Source organism: Falco naumanni, chromosome 1 (genome assembly GCF_017639655.2).
Source record: "Falco naumanni isolate bFalNau1 chromosome 1, bFalNau1.pat, whole genome shotgun sequence".
In the NCBI taxonomy this organism is placed as follows: Eukaryota; Metazoa; Chordata; class Aves; order Falconiformes; family Falconidae; genus Falco; species Falco naumanni.
In genome coordinates this window covers 59,371,074-59,392,643 of record NC_054054.1, presented here as the reverse complement: position 1 = coordinate 59,392,643, position 21,570 = coordinate 59,371,074, and the positions used below count along the sequence as shown (strand labels likewise).

The following is a 21,570-nucleotide window of genomic DNA, read 5'->3' as shown; positions in this document are numbered from 1 at the left end:
CGCCTTTTAAAAATCTTACACAAATATAAGGTTTGAACAACCTAATTGACCACCGAGAGGAAAACACTCATTTTTATATCATACATGTTTGATGCCTGTACTGATTTCCCACTCAAGTCTGCAGTCCATATGAACGGCACAGTGACTTTTTCCTTGGGGTTGCAGAATGTATTTATTTAGATTCCAGCCTGTCATACAGTGCAGAGTCTCGTGCCCCAGAGTAACTTGACTTACTCTGTTGTCTAGAGTAGCACAATAGCCGCTTTCAACACCCAGACTGGTTTCTGACATTATATATTGTCAACTCCATTTGCAAACAGCCACTGCCAGATTTGGGAGTTTGCCACATACAGTATGTAAAGTGCATTGCAACTCACTTAAGCACAAAAACTGCCATATAAACCCAGTAACAGCTCATGATGCAAGTTACAAAGTCTGCTGATTCTCCCCACCGTTTTGAAAGCTCTGCATTTGCAACGGGCAGCTGAGCTTCTGTGACTCTGCTTGTTTGTTGTCTTGCGCCATTTTCTTTTCACGTTTTTGTCTTACGCATTACATACTTTAGATGGTTGTCTCCTGCATTAAAAAGCAAAAAGGAGTGTTTCACTAGTCCAGCAACACTTAGATGCATCATACTGGGAGAAGATTCTCTTTATACTAGACAGCAACGCAGCTCCACTGAAGTGCTGGGGAGCATTGCAAACCATTTCAGGGCAGAAAGAGGTCTGTGGAGATCAAGCTAAAGCACAGATGTTTGAATTAACCTTCCATTGACTGGAAATTCTTGGGCAAAAAATAAATAAATTACTGTTATTACTGTTAAAAATAGAAGGCAAAGACTCACCGACCCTTAAATTATCACAGAATATTGTATAGGTGGGAAAATGTGCCAGGCTTGTTACAAAGATATGAAGAGGGAATGCCTGCTCCCATACAGACATTAATTTATAAGTGAGATAGGGATTAGTTTTCACAAATTCTGATGCTCTTCTGAGTTTAAGGCCCAAAGTTGGTGCTCCAAGTTTTCTGCCTTAATCTAGATTTGTTTACTTAACTCATGAATCCTTCAGCAGGGCAAGAAAACAGTTTCTACACAGTTGGCTCTTCTGTGTCCTTTTTGTAGAGACAAGTTCAGCCTGAGGTCAGCATAACTAAAACTGACTTCTTGCTCCCAGGCATATCGTTGTGACCTCCTGTTTATTTTAGACAGTAAATTTAACTTCAGTTTTGGACTGTCATAACTAAGTCATCACTTCTTGCAGGTCCTAGCAAGGATCAGATCCCTTTTAATCTACAAACACAGAATTCTTATCTGAGTCAAGCCTCTTTATCTTTCATACTGATCAGAGAAACCTGTGTTTTCCTGGTCTAGCACACTGCATTTCTAACCTCATTGTTATTAGTGGCCACGCTGGTGGCTTTGGACAGCACCAGAACAAATCTGTCATGCATATTAAACACGTGCATACACAGACATATGCAAACATATAACCCAAGATACAAGCACATCTTCAGGATCCGCTCTGCTTCTACATAGGTCTTCAAGAGAAATTTATTTCTGGGGATGCCATTTATACACCACTGACATATAGGTTTTTTGGGTCTAGAAGCACAAAGGCATTAAACAATGTAATCAAACTGTTGAGTAACCAGCTGAAGTAGTACAGATATCGCTGCATATATTTTCATAGATAATCAAGCAGAAGAACACAGTGGTTAACTGCTTAAGTTATATAAGTGTGAAAAAGCTAGAACTACATAAAAAAGCGTTCGACTCGAACCCACAGTTCTGCATTTGTCAGTCCTTGGTCATGGCCAGCCTGGTATTCCTCATCTGTTAACTTAATGTCCCAGAGGCATTTGCCATTCCCCACTGGGCATTAAGTCTGTTGCATTGCTGTTCTTCAGTCTACACACAGATAAGCTTTGTCTGCATGAAAGGGAAAAACGTAACAAACAGTGTATGGACCTTTGGTGTAACTTAGATCTGTTATAAAACAACTTCAATAAGTTGAGCTAAAGGAGAAATAAAAATATTCATGATACCTTTCAATTAAATCAGCTTTAAAGTATCTTCTTAGATCAAACTGTCACCAACTTTTCTGAAAGGCTTTTTCTAAAGCAGGAGAAGACAGATCTGGGTGAGCATTATTCTTCAGGGTGCTTTAGCAATTAGTAGTTACAGAAAAAGTTACAACTCCTGCCTGAGACAGCAGACCTATTTCATGTGATAACGGTTTCACTGTTCCCTTTCTTAATGAGAATTTGGCTTTTTCAAGAAGCCCACGGCTACCAGGAGATCTACATCTCACCTTTAAAAAAACTAAATATTCTTCCCAGTTAATAATAAGAAAGAAAAAAGGCAATGTTTAGAAAACAGCTCTTTATGCACACACACACACAAGCATAGGAGGACTCCAGCTCTTCTGTCAATAGTATATAATAGAATTCTATACCACTTTTTATTTTCCAATGCACCGGAAAACTCTCTCCTTGACTCCAGATGTCAACAACCTCCATGATTACCCTTCCTTATTCCATACCTAAATCACTAGGCTCTTGCCAGCGGGAGACCTGCCAGTTCAGGGAAAGCAGAGCACTGCCTTGCAAATGTGCCAGCTGAAGAAGTGGTGTATGCTTTTCAGCAAAGATGTGCACTGTATTTCAGGCACACAGTGTGACCAGAACCCCTACGGCAATGACATGCCCATTACTTTCACTCCAGAGGAGGTTAGTTACAAAAAGGACATACATGCTTATGTACATAAAAGTAAGTGGCTGTTCCTAGGGTAAACTTGCCACACAAGAGCCAAGACTGGCATTTTGCAATGAGTATCAGCCTGCATCCGAACATCAAAGCCACCCCCAGTGACTCAGGGAGGGCGTGCAAACGAGAGGTTGTGCTCAGAGGCCGCAGAGCCTGGCTATGGGGCACATGGCACCCCTCACACCACACCCGCCAACCTGACAAGCCATCAGATAAACAGAGAAAGGTTCTCTTTTTTGGACAGATCAGGACAAATTTGCTGTATTTGTTCTGCGGAACAGAGGTCTTTGATCAAAAAATGTTTCCATCGGGTGGTGTGAATGACACAGGTCCAAATTCCTCCACCCTTTGATGCAGTTTCTAAATAGATCCAACACTTCAGACAATCACAAGAGCGCTACCCCAAAAATGTCTACATAGCCTTTAAGATCAGTTACCCATAAGCGGGGGTGGCACAACGCCAGCCAGCTGTGAACTGAGCAGCGTGTGCCCCTCCTAGCACAGCGCCCGCAGCCTGGAGCTGTGAGCCCAGGTCCTCAGCGAGACTCCAGAGCAGTCATCTGATTTTTGGACTGGATTTTTTTTTTCTTTCTTTTTTTTTTCCTTTTTGGTGTTCTGCCAACTTGGAGACCAGCTAGAGTTTACATTTACCTACAGAAAACTGCAAATAATCTGAAAGGTTTAATTATCATCTCCCCTACACCAGCAATGAAAACATAGTTTATATTGCTGGGGAAAATATTCCTATGCTGTTTCTTATCTTGCACAATGACAATAACTGGTATGACACTAATGCTATATTCAATAGTTCATAGTTAAAAACAGGCACAAATGTAGGACAAATAAGCACAGAGCAAAACCCCATCTGTTACTTTTGGGAAAAAGAGGGAAGAATCTGATAGGTAGAGTCTAGTTGATTTTCTAATTAAATTTATGAACCTTGGCAGAAAAGGTTTTCATACATTGCAAAAGAAAAAAGCTTTGAGAAACAGATGTACCTAAACAGATGAAAAAAATACATATTTAGCTGTTTTACAAAACACAGTAATAGTTTAGGCGATCAGGAAACTATGCCTGGAAAGCAATGCTGGCTAGTGCCTTTGGTTATCCTGACATTATCCTAACAATTATCCGAGCCTACTAAAGCCAGGCGTGTGTCTTAAATAGCCTAATGCTGATGGGAGAATGCCCTGCACGTCCTTCAGACATGAAAACAGTGTGTCAAGGACTCGTTGTAAATGGCGTTATGAATAGGAAGATATGTCACAGTACACGAAATAATAAAATGTTAATTTAGTATCTCTTTAACAGGCATTAGAGTTTATAGAGAAAAACATTATTCTCTACATTCTATATTATTTTCTGCATATTCCATGCAGATAATTCTCTCTATTGTAACATCCCCTTAGCAGACATTAGAATTTATAGAGAAAAAATATTTTTCCTGAGGTGAAACATTCTTCTCTACTAAACTGTTACCTGATATAATGTACTAGAGGTAGAAACATCAAATCACTGTAGCATGTATTAACCTACAGATTATTTCTTGTTATAATATTAAAAAGCCATACTACCAGTGTATTAAGTATCGTATTAATGCATTAAAAAATAGTTGAGCAAAAACTACAGGCACTAGACAGATAATCAATGAGACTTAGATTTGCCTTAGGCACTAAATACACTTTATTACACCATCTTCCGAAGTGTTTTCATATGAAGAAAAAGAACAAATAACCTATATAAAAGAACAAGTAACCTATATAGCGAAAACATTTCCTTTCATACCATGAACCAGTTTTGCATTCCCCCTTTAGATGTGTTTTACATAAAAAAAAGCCAAAAAGTATCCACTTTCTAAATAGATGCATGTTTTTATTGGCCTTGATCCTTGCTGTGAAGTCTGCTGTGAGGTGCAGTACTTATTTACACTCCAAAGCACTGGAAAGAACCTGAGTGTCACAGCATCAGCCCAGAGTTCCCTCCATTAGAAAAATGATTTGGTTTTAAGTCAACTCATCTCCCTAGGCATAGAACAGATGTGCATATCAACAATACAAAATACTAATGAATGAGTTTGAATGGCAGAATTAAAGACTGTTGATAATGTTCTTTAAATATTTAGAAAATAAATAATATTTTGCAAGGCAAATTAAGGACTGTTATTTGTTGCTAAATAAAAAATATTAATAATGTTGAACATTATGACACTGCAATCCCAGGGAAGATGCAAAATATTAGTGCAGCTTGTAGAAGATAGAAATATTGAATACCAATTATTTTTTGAGAAAACTCCATGCCAAGTAAGACTAGATTGTATGAAAGCTGAAAGAATGAGGCAGTATGTATTGCACATTAGCAAAATCTTAGGCGTTCCTTCACCAGAAAAATGAAAAAATAGAAATTAGGTGCAAGTTACAAGAATAGCAGCAACTCAGAGAAAGAACAGAAGTACCATGGTCAGTCAGGTGGAGACAACATACGTGGCTGACAAGAAAGCAAATATATGTGCAGCACGGTGCTGCTTCTCCTTTTAATCTTTTATAAACTTAACAGAGCATTTCACAGGCAGGATAAAACCTGCTGACCGGTGGAGCCATCCCAGCAGTGGCATTCGCTCATGCTCGGCAGGGCTTTTCTGCCTTTTTATCAGACAGTGTATCAGGGAACTGGGCCAGCAGCTGCCTGTGCCAGGACCCAGGATCTACATAGGGACAGAAATGTATCCCATACTTTAGATCAGAATTTTTGCCATTTTAAGTGTGAAAGCTATCATGTCATTTACTGGTAACTGCATGCATTTTCCCCATGTGTAAAATAAAGATAGATTTATCTGGGGGATCCAGGCTCAGCAGCACAGACTAAGTAACCCTACCTTGAGAATCACCTAAGTGGCAAACTGCTATTTTAACAGCCCAGCCTCTGTGCCTGCACTCTCTTTACTCCCCAGCCTGACCACATACACCAAAATACATGGCTATCGTACTTCTCTCTCTATGGGAAAGATGAAGGAGGTGACAGAACATCCAAACCTGACAGCCTCTTTCTCGTCCATCACCTTGCGCAGTGAGGTTGTCCTCCCTGTTTTTTAAACCTACTAACCAGCTGCAATTTCATTTATTTACTTTGGGCATTATATTTTTAACAAAACTGACCAAGCAGACTTCCAGATCTTGGTGAAGGATAAGAAAGTCCAGCAAAAATTACCTAGAGGCCAGACCTCCACGCAAGTGGAAAATGCCCCTCTAACCAGGTTCCTGCAGCACCTGATGAGGAATTCAGCTAAAGGTCACCATTGCTGCCACCATCACCCACGTCTAGGATCTGTGCATGCAAGCTGTCACACTTGACACCAGTATTATCCCTGACAGATGATTTATACAAAAATAAGAAATAATAAAACATTAGCAGAAGTAATTACAGGGGGAAAAAAGTCGCTGCACAGCTTATGAGACACTCAGATTTCTTTGGGAAAGGCTGAAAGGGTCAAAAGGGAAGCTGGAAAGTGATGCTGAAATAATTAACGAACTGGTTAGTTTGAGTCTTCTTATATTCTTAAGTTTAACACTATTCTGCAAAATTCACATTACTCAAATATCCTTCCTGGCAACGTCACTGGCAGTGCATGACAGTAGTGTTTTGCTTTCCCGAAGCTCAAAGCTGCCATAAGACATTAATTCCTCTACTAAAATCCAAAACCTCACAAAGACAGAAAATGCACTTAAGCTATAGATTCACTCATGCAGCTATTTCAATGTATCGGTGCGACTCCATCCCTGCTCTAAAAACCATCAGGAGTCAAGAGCCAACTCCTGGATACCTGCAGTTGCCTGCAGCCATCTGCATCTGCTTCCCACTTCATGGGGATCTCTGGTCGTGCTTAACAGTTGTATCAAAGGTAAACATCACTGGAATGTTTTTGGAGGGCAACCTTTGAACAGCAGAAGAAGAGCAGAGCTCACTTTCTTCAGTTACCAGCTCCAGAAGATTACAAGGTGTCAGCACACAGTGTAATCAGTCTCTCTTTTTCTGATTTAAATCACCCAATGAGAAGCCTGAAAATAGTCTTTGAGCTTTTGTTCCTCATGTTTTTGTCTTGAAACAGAAGACAGCTTCCCATCCCCATATAGTGAAAGATGAAAAAATAAAATATATCGATATGTTTCACCAAGAAATTAATGTCTTCGGCTTCTTACCTCCCTGGGAAAAGTCCGACATCAGTTATTTGCTTCCCTTCTCACATTAACTGCAATACTAAACAATGCAGCTTATCACTTGCGACACACCACTAAATACATGTTATTATATTATTAATATTACAAATTACTGAAAATTAATAGTTTAATTATTGAAATTTGATAACTCTTTATACCAAGGAGTTTTTTCTGCAAATTTAAAAGATGGTTTGGAAAAAAAAGCCCAAGCTGCCTCCTTTCTGCTAGCTGAGACCAACAATGCGTGGTCCTACAAATACAGCTAACAGGGCTTTAAAAAATAAATAAATATCACACTCGCAGTCAGGAAAGTGCATAAAGCAGAAATCCAGGTGGCCTCTTTGTTTGGAGGCTGACAGGTTAACAAAACCTTCTGGCCTTAAAATCACAGGAAAGAGTTGAAAATTTCAAGTGATAAGAGGACAATGGGTAATTGCAATTAATTGCTGAGAAGTGCAAAGCTGGCACCACTGCCCCCAAGGGCACAAAGAGCAGAGGCAGAATTCAGCACAAGCTCCATCCACCCGAGCACCGAGACCAAAAGCAAACACATACAAAACGCACACGTGAAGGTCACCAGATAATACTTTGAATGATTAAACACTGCTAGAGACCTTCCCGGCACCGGTCCCCAAGCACGCTTGCCTTGCCACCGTTTGCAGGTCTACGCGTGATGGTACAGCTACCTATTTCTTGAAACTCTGGCACCAGCAGCTTTCCCTGCTGGACCAAACCTCTCAGGTGTGAGAGCACCGAGGCTCTCCAAGAAACAGCAGTGGAAACATACATAGAAGAGTAACTCACGGGTCGCCAGGTGCTGTGCTGACCCCACCACCTCTTAGCAGACCTCACTTCGGAGGTATGTAACAGAGATACACGCTCCTTTTGCCTCTTTCCTCAAGCAAATCTGGCACACCTCCTGCAAGCACCGATGACCATGTAGTGAAACATTGCACCTGCTGCCTCTGCTCCCACGCTGGTGCATCTCTCTCCGTGACAAAATCTCCTTTCCCAGCGCTAGCAGTGTGGGATGGCAGCGCAGTGAGGTGCCTTTTAAGCAGGTGTTGTAAGGCTGGTATTTGCACAGGGACAGCAGAACCAGGAATAGGCAGGCTAGCGGCAGCATGTGAAATTTTGGTCTGTGAAGTGATTTCCCTAACATGTTATTCCAGATAATCGCTATTTATATTATTCATTAAATTATATTTAACAATACACTTGTGTATTTATATATACACACCCGTTTACTGTGTTATAATATTTGAATAATACATTATTATATAATTTAAAAGGTCCTAATAATTAGAACCACAGATGTAGACTCTACATTTGAAAAAAAAATATATTAGTGCTAGAATTCCTTTTGTGTTTGTATCTTTGAAGTTAAAAAGAACAAAAAAAAAACAAACAAAGGAAAAAGGCAGGACTTTGGGAAGTGTGCGTTGTTTGTTCATTTGGAAGACAGGATAGAAGGGAATTAAACTGATTTACTAAATGACAAGAGTTAAAGCCAAACCAAAGAGTTTCCTGGGGTGTTTCCCCTATTATCCCCATTTTCCTTCTGCTTCACTGTGGGCAAAGCAACTTCATAGTCTGCAAGTGCTGAACTTATAATGCTCTAAAGCTTTAAATTATGAGCTCAGTATTGTATACTACATCATAGAGTACTGCCAAGCTGGAGTGAGTATTGAAAAAAGGCCTTGTCAATAGTGTTCTTGGATTATTTTTTTTCTTTGCCTCCTGGCAAAGAAGGTTGGGATTCAGGTTTTGTTTTAGGAAATCCATTTTTCTTTAGGAATCTAGTACAATTTCCTTAAAATTCAGTTATCTTAAATTAAAAAAAAAAACAAAACCAAACATTTTATTTTAAAATGAAGTTTTTCTGAAAATCCTAAATGTGTCAGTTCAGGTATTTAGAACATTAGCTGTTTCTCAAAAATAAAAATGTTCATATTTTGGCTAACTTTGAGGCCTTCACTGCAGAAGTAAAGAAAACACATAAGATGAAGAGTAAAGTGAATTACAGACAGCAGCTATAAAGACCAGGAGACATCTACCTGACAGCCTCAGATTGACCAAAAAAGGGAAAACACTGCACAAATTTGCCCAATGATACCCAAACACACATGATATTGTACCCACAACATTACTTAAAATCATCATTATTGCTCATAAGATAAGTACTAACAGGTTAGAGAACAGAAAAACTGAAGCTGACAGTAGGCAAGATTTTTTCTTCTTGTTTAGAAACGAAGGCTTAGTTTGTCACAGAGTGGTTATGCTCTGCTCTGAAGATCAAATGATTCAGTTCCTCACCAACCTTTCTAGTGCAGCCAGTAGCGTACCATCAGTATGCTTCAGGTGCAGATGCAGATCTAGATGCAGACCTACAGTACATAAATATTTATAATTTATAGGACATATTTTTCTCCATACAGAAAATAGATAAAATTATGTTAATTGCTATAGCTGTGCAACTGAAGCAGGGGCAAGATAAGCATGACACCTTCTGACAGCTACATAACATGAAAAGACTTAATGGTGCTACTAATGCAGGGAACTCGCATCAGTAGTTTGCACATGGCAAAAGTGTGCAACTGAAATTTGTAAGAGCTACACAATAAAAGATCATAACCAGCAGCAGAGTCCATGACCTGTAAAGAGCCGATTGCGTATAACTGAGAGACATTGCTTGGGCTTTTGTAGGTTGGACGCTTGGACTCCGTTGCCCATTATAGGATATGTTTGCCACGTGCAATAAAGTTCTGCAAAAAAGGAACGTGCATGACAAATTCAATACGCAATTCAGTGTGGCTGGGCAACACTGAGCGAGGCTGGTCCCCAGGAGAAGTGCGATTAGACACCCACAGTCAGTTGTGCCCTGTGCCACCGGCAGCACTACCACATAGCGTAAATCTCAGAGAGCTAAAGGCTCCCAAAGATCAAAAGGAGCCAGTAAGACAGACTGATCCCTGGGACAAACAAATCTTGATGGGAAGAGTCAACACTGCAGAACACCCTGGAAGCAAGAGGGATGTTCTTGTGCTATTTGGCAGAAGTAGAGACACACATGAAACTATGGTAAAAACATAGTCACTAATTATGGGTGTGCAATTTAAAATATCCGTGCTTGCTTTTTTGAGCCAACTTAACGCTATGTGGATATTGACATCTTTAAAACATAACTGTCAACTCCAGTCAGTTATAATATTAAGCAATTCTATTAATTGGATTTAATTAAAATTAGTTAAAACTCCTAACTGAAGAACACAGAATTTAGGACCCCATGTGAACATATTAAACACAGACAATCCATGGAGATGGAAAGGAAAGTTGCTTACCAGCAACTAGAGTTTCTTCAGGGTATAGAGTCTTCTATGCACATTCACATACTCAGTGCACTTATGTAAATAAACTCTGGTTAAAAATAGAACCTTTGACTCCAACATTATTCGTGGGCAGCACACTCCTTATCCCACTGTGTCTCCATGGAAAACAAGACTGACTTTAAAATTTCAGTTCCAAAAATCAGTTCTTAAAATGCTGTCTGACTCGTGGCCCGTTGGCTTGAAGTGATTCAAATCGTCTGCTGGACCACACAGAGCCTGTGAGACAAAAATTGCTGTTTGATGATCTGATGAGTCTCCATAATTTCCTGACAAGAGAAGAGATGAGGGTGAGGGATGAAGAAGCATTCCTACCAACGTTGGACAGGACTTCCCATAATCAAAACAAGAGTTCAAATCTGACTGCAAAATTGTGATCATCCTTCCACCACAACACTTTCTGAGCCATGACAGTACAAAGCCAAATGTAACACTGGCAAATCTGTTTACATGGCAAAGTTCACCTAAGTATGCAGTCACGTTCGCATAAGCATAAACTCCTGTCTTGTCCAGTGCTGACAAAACATCAAGCGTAAGCGAAGTAAAGCAAGCAGAGTATGTCCTTTGGTCCTCAGTGGACCTATCTCCAGGTCAGCTGCCAGTCGTCAAGCCTAGGACAATACTTGGAAAGCCTGGCCTGCAGTGCACCACGAGACGAGGTGTTCCTTATGTTTGGTGTGACCATAAGAATCAAAGAACCAAAGCCACAGACTGTTCCAGCCCAGAAGAACTGCCCGTCGCTGATCAGTCACTGCTGTAAGAGTGAAGAGCCACCCCACATGCTTGAAAATGGACAGCCATTGTCACAGATACCCTGGAAGACAATCTGAGAGCCACCTAGAGCTGAAATGGCATCACCCTGTACTGGTTTTGGATCTGGACTACAGCAAATGGAAGGTGGTTTCTCAAACCAGTCAAGATGCAATTTGTAAACAGGCACGCTGCAGGTAAAATGGCGCAAAACGTGGTCTAGCAACAAATGCCACTGCCACCATTCTGTTTGACAAACAAAAGCATTAGGCATTCTGTCAGAGTCACAAATGCATCTTCATCTTGTCTTTCATTCTGACAATGTAAAATAGTTCCTGGGCTGAGAAAAAAAGTTATTTCAGTGGCACTGCTGGCTTACAGCGCATCCGCCTCTTACTGACCCAGCCTCTGGCTGGGAAGGCTCCTGATGCATGTGCTCTAGCTTTGACTGGGACAGAGATAATTTTCTTCACAGCAGCTAATAGGGGGCTATGTTTGGGATTTGTGCTGAAAACAGTGTTGATAATTCAGGGATGTTTTCGTTACTGCTGAGTGGTGCTGACACAGAGCCAAGGGCTTTCTGCCCCTCACCTCTGCCTGCTCACTGCTGGGGGGGCACAAGGAGCTGTGAGGGGGCACAGCTGGGACAGCTGACCCCAGCTGACCAAAGGAATGTTCTGTACTGCATGGCATCATGCTCAGCATGTAAAGCTGGGGAAGAAGGAAGGGGGAGATGTTTGGAATGATGCAGTTTGTCTTCCCAGGTAACTATTACGCATGATGGAGCCCTGCCTTCCTGGACATCTCCAGGCTGGTGGGAGGCGATGAATGGATTCTTTTTCTTTGCTCGTGTGCACAGCTTTGGCTTTACCTATTAAACTGTCTTTATCTCAACCCACAAGTTTTCTCACTTTCACCCTTCTGATTCTCTCCCAATCCCATCAGGCAGGGGAGTGAGCGAGCACCTGTGTGGGGCTTAGTTGCTGGCTGGCGTTAACCCATCACAAGCGTGCCAGGAAAGGTGAGCGGGAATCCATCGTTTAACTGCTGGAAAGGGTGTTCCGGCAGGCAGGTGTCCGAAGGGATGTAACCCCAGGCTAAACAGAGCCTTTGCTTCACATCTGAAGAAACGCTTGTGTGTTCCAAAGCTTACCTACTTCTTTTTCCCCTCACCTTATCTGAGGAAACACAATCACCCAAAGCATGCAGTTTGTCAAATATCAGGTGTTGGTATCGGGATACCAGACCCCAGTAACTTGTGACAGGATCCAGCAGGCTGTGTGGGTGGTTGAAAGATTAATCTACTCACCAGAAAAAACACAGCAGGGTTGTTTAATACAATCCACCCTTGCACTGTCAACAGGGGATGTTAGAACAGGGTGGTTGCAAAGAACATCGAAACCCACACATACGAGCTGAGGGTGCCTGTCCTTCCTCCAAACACGAGCACCGGAGGAAGCAATGACTGCCAAAGCTTCTGGGCTGAGAGCAGTATGGCACCGTTCATCATTATAGCCCCCAGATGGGCCAGCGTAGGCTACTGCAAAATATCTAACAAGCTTGGAACAGGATCCTGAAAGAACAAGAAAAATCAGGCTCGTTTTCTTTCTCTAGCAATTTACGTACTCTGATAGTTCTGTGAAGTCCAAGTACAAGATTTCTCCTAAAGTAAGGTATGAAAAAGTGCCTTATTTGCCACTAGAAGCAGCATGGGAAGCAAAAGCTTATATTTCGATCTTGCCATAAACAGCAGCTCGTTTTCATGTCATTTGCAAGGGTTGGGGAGGTCCTAACGCTTCACACTGGGCTAGATGGGAATTAGGACCTGGTCTTTTATGTACATCACTATTACCCACTGAAGCAAAACCCCAAACATTTTAAAAAGTGAGAATTGCAATAGCAAGCCTTAATGAGTTTTTGGTGCCTTTAGCTAAGCTTTTCATTTGAGTGCGTGAAAAATATTTTAATTAAGCCACCTCCTGCTTCGATTTCACCAGATATCTTCCTGCTTCCGCAAGAAATGCCACAGATGCCAAAGATCATAGCTTCCTTCAGCACACAGCTGTGATTCACACTGAGGGCAGATCCACTCTCTGCACTTGGTAAAGCTTGGGTTACGTGAGCAAAAGAAAATTCAGTAATAACATTAAAGATTGAGTTAAAATAAATACATACAAAAAGGCTAAAGGAAACTTCAGTCCCAGCATTGCTTTCTTTCACTTGCAAACTTGGCAATCCTCTTTGCCAAAAAAAAAAATTGAAAAATGCAGGAAAATATTGAAAAAAAAACCCAGGAGCACCAAGGTGCAACACAGTCTTTACAACCCAGGCACTGATCTCTGTTATCTGGGATTACAGAACAGCTGATGCAGTAACAGGTGGTCATTCTCCACTTGAAAAGACCAAGAAGTCACTTATAATGGATCTCCCAAAGCCCAAATGCTAAGACAACTGTAGGTTCTCAGCTAAGGTTTAGAAGACCATTTAATCTTCAGAAGAAAGTCTTTGCCATTTTCTTCCAACCTTTAATTACTTCTGCCCCATAGTCTCCAACGTGACTTTCCCAGTTGTGTGATCTCCTCTGTCTTGGCTCTTTGTCATCTTCTTACTTTCACAATCCCAATTTGCACTTTTCAAGGCTTCTGGTATATTGAGAGTTTCTGCCAGCAACCAGACTTTCCAACTACTAGTTAACTCTATATCGTACTCCAGGGGTCCTCAAACTACGGTATTTACAGTCGCACACCCCCACACCCTCCCCGCCGGGGGTTGGGGGGGGAAACCAAGCAGCCGCAGATGGCTGCCTGCCACTGCATCCGCGCGCCGGACCCCTGGTTAAAAAGTTTGAGGACCCCTGACCTACTCTTTACCAAGTCCCAGTCATCTGCCATGAAGTCTGAGCTCCCCTTCACATTCATGTCCTGTGTTCGTGTACTATCCTACTCATCACATAGCCCAAATTCTAGTGAAATCTGTACCCATGCCCTCCATTCGTCCCCTTCCCTATGTTGCCTGGATCTCAGCTTCCTCCCAAAGCCACCTAGCCCTTTGACCCTCATACTTTCTGCCCAAGACCAGCAGAGGAACCGCTATGAAAGAAGAGAGGAGTGGATATCAGCCTTGATCCTAAGCAAGAGATTATAGAGAAAATTCTGAACGTCTCTGATCACACCCCTGCTCACTTTGGAGACATCACATACAAGCAATCCTGCCAGCCACGACATTTGTGAGGAGACAAGGTACGATTGATCAACACCAGAGAGCATAGATGTTGAGGATTCATAAAGGCTAGAAGAGACCCCAGAGTAAGATGTTCCACCACACTGCTCTAGAAAGAATTCAACCATATTTATGTTGTTCCTGACTAATATTCAAACAACTTATAATTATGTCAAAATCCTGAGGATCCCAATTCAGTTTCATTAATGCTGAGCCCATTATGCATCATCTGGTTGAGCACAGGCATGAACATTGCTTCACAATAGCTTTGTGACATTACAAAGTTAACATGCCTTGTCACCCTGCCACTCTTCTTTCATTGGAGCTGAAACAACTCCAGGCTTTTCAGCCTTCCTTCAGAGGTCATATTTTCCTAAAGCTTTAATTATTTTCATTCCTTTTCTCTGGATTCTCTCCAATTCATCCACATCTTTCCTGAAGTGTACACCCCAGCTGGATGGTGTTACAGCTGAGGAGGACTATTACACAGTGTGGAAGTATCACATCTCGTGTCTTCCACGCTGGCGTTCTATATATATATCACAATACAGTGTCTGTATTACAGCAACTCTTCAAGTAATCTACTGTAAACCACAGCTCTTCTAAAGAATTACCACCCAAACCCTTCCTTATACAGTTGATAACTACAATTATTTTTGTCCTGTTGAACAACTTAATTTTAATTCCATCTCCAGTATATTCACAGTTCCTCCCCAATCAGATGTCAACTGCAGATGTAGCCAGCACCACCGAGATCACTGTCTGAAATACTCTGCAGTACTGAGTAATGGATAAACATGTAATCTCCCATTCTGTTTGCTAAAGTTTTCACAGGTGAATGTGTAAAAACTACAGTACTCTAAAGATATAAGACATCTTTAAAGAAAAATTGAGCAGGTTTTCATAAAGACAGTAAATATGCAGATCTTTGACAATAGTACGCTGCCTTAGCAGGATCTGGAGCCTAGATACAAACCAGAAGGACAATACCCTGGTTCCAAAAGGTCTTAGAATTTTTATTATTTTTTTTGTAAGAAGGCAAAACAATTAATTCTCAATTAACCATTTGGGTGAATTAAAACAAAAATTATCCTGAGTCATAAGGATATGTGATGAACTACAGCCCACATGCTTAAAACTTGGCAAAGTTATAAGCAACAGAAAAGAGCCTTTACAATGGGGAAGACATTTCAATTTTGTTGGCAGATGGTGCCACCCAACCCAACTATATCATGTGTGCAACAACAGATACTATGGATTCACAGGGCTTTCTATCACTATTTTTCTCTTCTGGGCCAAACTGTTCCCCAGACCACTGCTGTACCTCTTTTTTTTTTTTTTTTTTCCCTTCTTCCCCCCCTATGCTAAAATGTTTCAAATATGTCTTTATCAAAGGCCACAGAGAAAGATAGCATGTTACTTCGAAGAAAACGAACTTTCTCTGAAGAGTGACATGAAAGTCACTATCTTGTACGGTTCAGTTCACTTTAATTCTTTCATTACACTCCCTCCACATTTCAACTTAGCAATAAATGTAATCTCTTGCGTGCAGCATCCTCCTACAGAAGTCTCACCACAAATCACTAGATTAAGCTGCTTTATGAAGCTGCCCAAGTCTGACTGCTGACTTTCAAAACATACTGAGTAATGAAAAAGATGTTCAAGCAGGTCAGCAACATGCACAACATTTTGCACGCTCAGACCCTAAAGCACAAAGAAAGCTTTTACTTATTCAGACCACTTCCATATCGTTTTTCTTAAGGCAATAAACATGAAGAAATTAAAGCTTGGATATGTGTTGGTATTAAAATTAGATGCTTACCCCTTTCAAAGCATCATTGGGATGTGAAGTGTTTGACTTAACAGGTTTGACTGTATGTTTTGGTTATTGCAAATGAAGATAGTCAACAAAAAAGTTGTAACTACCCTTACTTAGATACATCACTTGGTCCCATGAACTAAAATCAGCTGAATATGACAGTATTTTCTCAAATGGCCTTATTAGAGGCCTGAAACTTGTATTTCTGTAACTTGGCATACAGCATGCGTATATACAGGAGAAACTGAACTATGTTTAAAAATGTATTTATATACTTCATACATTTATAGCGGCATCTGAATCATCTTCATTTAATGTGTAGTGCAACTGCAGCATAAGCCACTTACCCAGGAAAATATGCAGCAAGATCTTTACATTTTTTCTTCCCACCAAACTTAACAAATCACTGTCATTCAGCCCACGTGACACGCTGGCTCTTGAAGAGTATTAATATTATTTGTTACAAGTCAAATTTATTTCTTTGTAAGACTTCATCGATATAAGTGTAAATGCTGAATGTAAAGTGTAAATGCTGCATGTTTCTGAACATATTCTAGTTCTAAAACAAGAAAATCATGTGGTATGCAACCCAGAGAATCAAAGGAGTGAAAGTAGCTTCAGGAAGTAATGGGAAACAAAAAGCAGATGATCTACACAACATCTCATTGTTTCCTAAAGACAGAACTCACAGAGTCTCCATTGAAACAAACACACTTGTTATTCATCACTAATTGATTTAAATAATAGATTGAAAAAAAGAGCAGAATTTGGCCCTTCCAGTGGAAGCACTAATGTAAAGTTGAGCCTGTAACTTTAGGTTGCCTTCTATCACGTTATTTGAAACCAATTAATTCTATTCTAATGTGCACTTCATACAACGTTATTAAATCTTACTCCAGTACATGGGATCAATGACAATATATGGGTCTTTAGAGCATCTCAACATTTACATCACACTGATGGAAGCTGTTATGCAACTTCATTTGCCCTGAATCTCTTAATTCTAAAGAAATCAGTTGTACTTTTCCAGCATGCCAGTGGTAGGCTTATCCATATTTGCTATAACGCTTTTATCTGGGCTTTTACGGAATAAAGGTTGTGCATTGATTTTCTGCAAGGGAAGAAAAAAAATCCCTCCTAACAATCAGTCAGCTATTTTCAAACATGAATAATTCAGAAAATGGAAAAGAAAAAAAATTGTCTTTTGGCTTGAGAGGAAAAAAAGCCAGAACGCAGTCATTGAAGCTTACGCTCTCTAAATAAAAATTCTGTTTGTTAGACTTCATTGTAAAACAACAAGCAAATATATTCATATTCATAAACTCATCATGGCATTTCATCCAACACTGATTATGCCATGTACTCCTTAGTCAAAAAGAGCTTACCTGACATGTCTCCAGCAGGAATGTAGGTATAAATTGAAATAACCCTAAGCTACATTACTCACACAGATATATCAATTTTCAGCGACTGAGGTACCTGGCAAAATAGTATTCAGAGTGACTAAGAAGCAAAGCAGAAGAAACCATGAAAGTTATTCTGACAGCTGTAATCAGAAGTGTGAAACTAAAAAGGCTGCCTTTAGTATCTGCAACTAAAATGAGATACTATTACCAAAGCAACAGTCCCTTTAAAAAGTAAATAAATATTGTTCAAGTTTTCAGGAAGTGGATGTTAAAAAAAAAAATTACCTGATGCATTACCAATTCATCACTGCTATTACCTGCATAACCCTTGCAAGAAAACAGACCAAAGTAAGACCTATAATAGTAAGACCTATAAGGAACAAACTTTGGGGCGGGGAAGTCAATGTCTTAGCACAGAACACAGCAAGACATTCACACTTTACACCAACTGTGTCTGACACCAGTGCACTTTCAAAAATCCCATTATACAGCATATAGGAAAAAAACCCAATCATCGCTCCTGTGTGAAGCATTTCTCTCTAAAATCCAGGATTGCCCAAACGGATATTTAAAAAGCGTCCTTAATTCTAGAACAGGATGCTCTGAGATACATTTTCCTATTGGAGAAAAATGACCCAATACCAACCAGCAGCGACCTCCTTGCTCCGTGCCATATTAATTAATAAAGATTTCAAATCAATTATTGTAATTATCATCAAACTTGGACATAAATACATATACTGATCACTTTGATACAAAGTTTTGATACACTTCAGAGTGTTAAATTCAAGTTCATTGTTGCAATGAAATATTCAAAACCAAACACGATCTCTAATCTGATAAATGGATAGCAGCCAAGCAGAGTTGGATTTGTCACTTTGATAATTCCTGACCTGGACTCAAACCACGTAAAGTAAGCTATATGCAGAACTGCTCACTATTGCCTAGACTAAAATATATTGTTGGCTTTGTTGAAGAAATTCAGAATAACACTAATGTCCAACAATTAGTATTTTGATATCAATAAAAGACTTAATTGTCTATGCAAGTCACAATTAGAATTATTTCGGTGATGGGAATTTCTCTAGCATGCATTACTAAATACTGAATAAAAGTCAGTTCTGGTTCCAATTCATCTTCTTTAATCTGTTAAAATATAGGACCTGCTACATGTTACTGCTATCGGGTAGCTTAAACAGCTCAGATTCTTGGAAAAGAGCTCTTCTCGTACAATTGCTACACACTGTTCAAGGTATGTACAGAAAATCTCTTCAGGGATAAACCAACTTGTATTATCTATATATCTATTATTGACAGAATATCTGTTATTAGGCCTGTGGTTGCAAATTACTCTTCCCTTTCTCCATGCCCCCATCCCCCACCCCACCACCCAGCAGATCACTTTCACTGCCATTATTATCAGGCATATTAAATTTTCAGGATGCACAGTTGTGGTTTCCAGGTCTCTATTTATCTCTTGAACTGTGTTCTTAACTGGGCATTTTTACAGTTAAAATGACAGAGTAGAAGCATAATAATGTTTCTTGTACTACAGCAACAGAGAAGCAGATTTGTAATCGACTCACAGCAATACCAGCAAATTTAATTAAAAAAAAAAAAAAGACAAACAAACAAACACCATACCTTCAGTTATTAAAAATCTTTCAATGACATAGGGAAAAAAATGTGTTACACGTATCTCTAGTCCTAAACCAGACGTTTTCTAACTGAAGAGACTGTGCAAGGCAGCAATTTCCCATGCAGAATAATGCCACCCCTACAGCTTACCTGCTCCGGCTGTGAAGGTGCAGGGTGAGGAAGAGCACGATGTGCCGCTGCCCTTCAGCCGTGGAAAGCAGCAGGTTTATTTCATCGCTCACTAAAACGCGCCGGCCGCTGTGCGATCAATGGCTTACGGGAGCGCAAACAAAGCGATGCCGCTCTGGAGAAGCATCGTGTGAACCAGTCATCCTTGACAGCTCCTGCTTTTCGGCAAAGCCGGAAGGATGCAGGACTCCCCGGGAAAACGCTAACAAAGGAAAACCGGGAGGAATTTGACGGAGCCGGGTCCAGCCGTTGGATTCCCCGGCGGCGGTCGAGCAGCCCCTTCGGAAAACCGCCCGCACGGCCCCTCGCACCTTCGGCGGAACAAAGGCGGCGGGCAGGAGCCGGTGGCGGCTCCCGTGCGGGGGTGTGCGGCCGCCCGCGCAGCCCCCGCCCCGCCGCGCAGCCCCCGCGCCCGCAGCCGGCACAGCGCCCGCAGCCCCAGCGGCACGGCCGGCCAGGGCAGGGCAGCGCGGCCCGGGGGCGGCCCCGACCCGCACCCGCCGCACGCCCCCCGCCCTCCGCGCAACAGCGGCGGCCCCGCACGGCCGGCGCCCCCCAGGTGCGGCCGGCGCCGAGCGAAGCGGAGCGCGAGCGCCGGGCTGGGGGCGCAGAGGCCGCGGGGCTGCGGCGCGGCTCCCTCCCGCTGCCGGCTCCGCAACGGCGTTTGCGCGGGGACACGCGCGCGGCAGGGTCCTACCTGTCCGCCCTCCGCGTGCCGCCGGAGGGGACGCGCCGGTGCCGGTGCCGCAGCCGCCGCCCAGCCCGTCGGAGGCGGCCGCCGCCGCTCACGGGCGCCCCGCAGCGCCGCGCCCCGGCCCGCGCCGGCGCCTCTCCCGCATCCCGGCCGGCGCCCGCCGGCTGGTACCGTTCGGCTTCTTTGTCGGCGAGTACGGGGCACGGCTGGGTTTAGCCGGGTTCACCGGGGTCCCGCGCCCCCGCCCCCGCCGCGGGGGGACCCGCCGCCCCGGAGACTCGGCTCACAGCGAGACCAGCGCCGGGGCGCGGCGCCTGGCGGGTGCTGCAGCCAGCCAAGCGCTTATCCCCTTCGTTCACCAAAAAATGGGAGGAACTGCAAGGAACAAAACGAACATCAGCGGCTGCCCAGCACAGCAGCGCAGAGAGCAGCCTCCCTTCTCCCCCGCACCTCCAAATCCGGCGGCTGCATGGGCTCTGCTGGGTCCCGCTCCCCCAGTTCAGCTGTCTACGCCAAGATGTTACGGTGCTGGACACTGGTCTCCCCAGTTTCCCAAGGAGAATGCGGTAAAATTGGACACTGCTCTTAATTCCGTCCAGACTCTGCCACTTTTTTTGAACCAAATTGATCGTGTGATTAACCGTCTTCCACTGCTGAGAAAGCTGTTTTGCCAGCCGGTTCTTCAGGTCCAGATGCTCCCTGGACAAAAGGGCCATACAGCTTTGGATCCTGCCTGTCTGTAACTTTTTGGCCCAGCCATGAGCAGCCCACCTGGCATTCTCAAAAGGAACTGGGTCTTACGGAAAAAGAACACCCACGCTGGGTCAACCCTAAAAGCCATCTCACACGTTTTATACCAATAGTTGGTATTTTAAAGGAAGAATGTAAGTTTAGGCAAGCATTTATTGATACTCTTCCACTCCTTAGTGATTTCCAGCTCAGTGAATTCCTGAGTCAGACGTGATTTGTGCAAAAAAACTAGCTCTATGACTCTGGAAAGAATATTAATCGCTAGGAATCACTTTTTCACCTGCAGTATTCTAGAGGTGACCAGTCGTGAGAGGTTCAGTCCGTTCCCTTTTCAGTCCCTTCAAGACTAACGCCATAGTGTACAGGGCACAGATGACTCAGAAATGAAGCTTATGCACCAGATCTGGCATGTAGATGGCTGTTAACTATATCAGCTACCTTTGCATTAGCAGTGACACATATAGGTTTTTATATCCAAAATATATGGATCCAAACCACCTCAATTACTGGAGCTGAATTTTGCAGCACTCCTTCGAAGGATTCAGGGGGGTTGCTGTGTTTTGCTTTGCTGCTGTCCCAGCACTTACACGTCTCAGGCAGGAGAACTAGGTGATACAGATGGAAAACTTCAAAAGTAGCCACCAGGAAAGAGCTGAATCCAGCCTTTGCCAATTCCTTCAAAGCGGTCAAATGCTCAATTGTATCAGACCTTTCATGACAAAGGTTGATCTTTTCATTTTC

General features: G+C 42.3%; 1 protein-coding gene across 2 annotated transcripts in view; it reads right to left on the bottom strand.

The window, feature by feature from the left end:
* CRACD (capping protein inhibiting regulator of actin dynamics) overlaps positions 1-20,143 on the bottom strand; it is a 133,816-nt gene extending 113,673 nt beyond the window's left edge. Inside the window, exon 1 of one of the 2 annotated variants that reach the window (XM_040596123.1) lies at positions 20,083-20,143. The gene's annotated coding sequence lies outside the window, so the exon portion shown is untranslated. Of the gene's footprint in view, positions 1-19,346; positions 19,809-20,082 lie in introns of those variants that run through there. The other variant, XM_040596114.1, reaches the window with a different exon arrangement.
* Between the last annotated feature and the right edge of the window lie 1,427 nt (positions 20,144-21,570).